At 44.9% G+C, this 1734-nt stretch overlaps 1 long non-coding RNA gene across 1 annotated transcript in view; it reads left to right on the forward strand.

Moving 5' to 3' along the window:
* Positions 1-1706, forward strand: part of LOC106818184 — a 20543-nt gene extending 18837 nt beyond the window's left edge. The window contains exon 3 of the long non-coding RNA XR_001395160.1: positions 1696-1706. This is a non-coding gene — a long non-coding RNA (uncharacterized LOC106818184). The remainder of the gene's footprint in view (positions 1-1695) is intronic.
* The last annotated feature ends 28 nt before the right edge of the window (positions 1707-1734 follow it).

Genomic DNA, 1734 nt, shown 5'->3' on the forward strand with positions numbered 1-1734 from the left:
TCTCTCTCTCTCTCTCTCTCTCTCTCTCTCTCTCTCTCTCTCTCTCTCTTTTGCACCCTACAGGCTAGGGCGCTCTCCTAATTATATCTCGTGAGATATTGCGAATGCGCCCAAACAATAACGTAGCCAGGTTATGTACTGACTGATATATGCAGCCGGGACCTTACATGCAATGTCTGCTTCCTATTTCATAAGTGAGGTCTACTGATGGAATATTATCATAGAAATCTATGCTGGGATAACCCCTCTTTATTCCAAATTCATAATGTTGGCTAAATATTATTATTCTTGGGAGATATTGCGCATGCGAGAGCACCGTTTCAGACGTGCAATACGGCCTAAATAAAAGTACGTAATATAGCTTGCTGGGGGAGAGAGGGGTGGGAGACTAAGGGAAGGTGGCAGGGAAGACAGCCGAGGGGCGGTGGAAGAAGAAGGAGGTTGAGCGTGCGACAAGAGAGACAAGGGGAAGGGCGTGCGGGGATGCAATAGTAGTTTTGCACCCTACTGGCTAGGGCGCTCTCCTAATTATAAACACAGGTGTACTGATAAGAATTTATTTCAGAAACCTATGATGAAATACCCCCTCACCATATTAAATGCACTTTTAGTACAAAACATAACTCCTCTGGTGAGATATTGCGCATGCGCCCAAACAATAACGTAGCCAGGATATGTACTGCATAACTGATATATTCATCCGGGACCTTACATGCAATGTCTGCTTCCTATTTCAAAAGTGAGGTCTACCGATGGAATATTATCATAGGAATCTATGCTGGGATAACCCATATTCATTTCAAATTCATAATTTTGGCAAAATATAATTTTTCTTGGAAGATTTTGCGCATGCGTGAGCACCGTTTCAGACGTGCAGTACGGCCTAAATAAAAGTACGTAATATAGCTTGCTCGGGGAGAGAGGGGTGGGAGACTGAGGAAAGGTGGCAGGGAAGACAGCCGAGGGGCGGTTGAAGAAGAAGGAGGTTGAGCGTGCGACAAGGGAGACAAGGGGAAGGGCGGGCGGGGATGCAATAGTAGTTTAGCACCCTACTGGCTAGGGCGCTCTCCTAATTATAAACACAGGTGTACTGATAAGAATTTATTACAGAAACCTATGATGAGATACCCCCTCACCATATTAAATGCATTTTCAGCACAAAATATAACTCCTCTCGTGAGATATTGCGCATGCGCGCAAACAATAACGTAGCCAGGATATGTACTGACCGGTCTATGCAGCCGGGAGCTTACATGCAATGTCTGCTTCCTATTTCAAAAGTGAGGTCTACCGATGGAATATTATTATAGAAATCTATGCTGGAATAACCCCTCTTCATTTTAAATTCATAATTTTGGCAAAATAATATTCTTCTTAGGAGATATTGCGCATGCGCGAGCACCGTTTCAGACGTGCAGTACGGCCTAAAAAACACGTAATATAGCTTGCTGGAGGAGAGAGGGGTGGGAAACTCAGGGAAGGTGGCAGGGAAGACAGCCGAGAGACGGTGGACGAAGAAGGAGGTTGAGCGTGCGACAAGGGAGACAAGGGGAAGGGCGGGCGGGGATGCAATAGTAGTTTTGCACCTTACTGGCTAGGGCGCTCTCCTAATCATAAACACAGGTGTACTGATAAGAATTTATTACAGAAACCTATGATGAGATACCCCCCTCACCATATTAAATGCATTTTCAGCACAAAATTAACTATTCTCGTGAGATATTGCGCATGCGC

Source organism: Priapulus caudatus, unplaced genomic scaffold (genome assembly GCF_000485595.1).
Source record: "Priapulus caudatus unplaced genomic scaffold, Priapulus_caudatus-5.0.1 Scaffold2078, whole genome shotgun sequence".
NCBI lineage: Eukaryota > Metazoa > Priapulida > Priapulimorpha > Priapulimorphida > Priapulidae > Priapulus > Priapulus caudatus.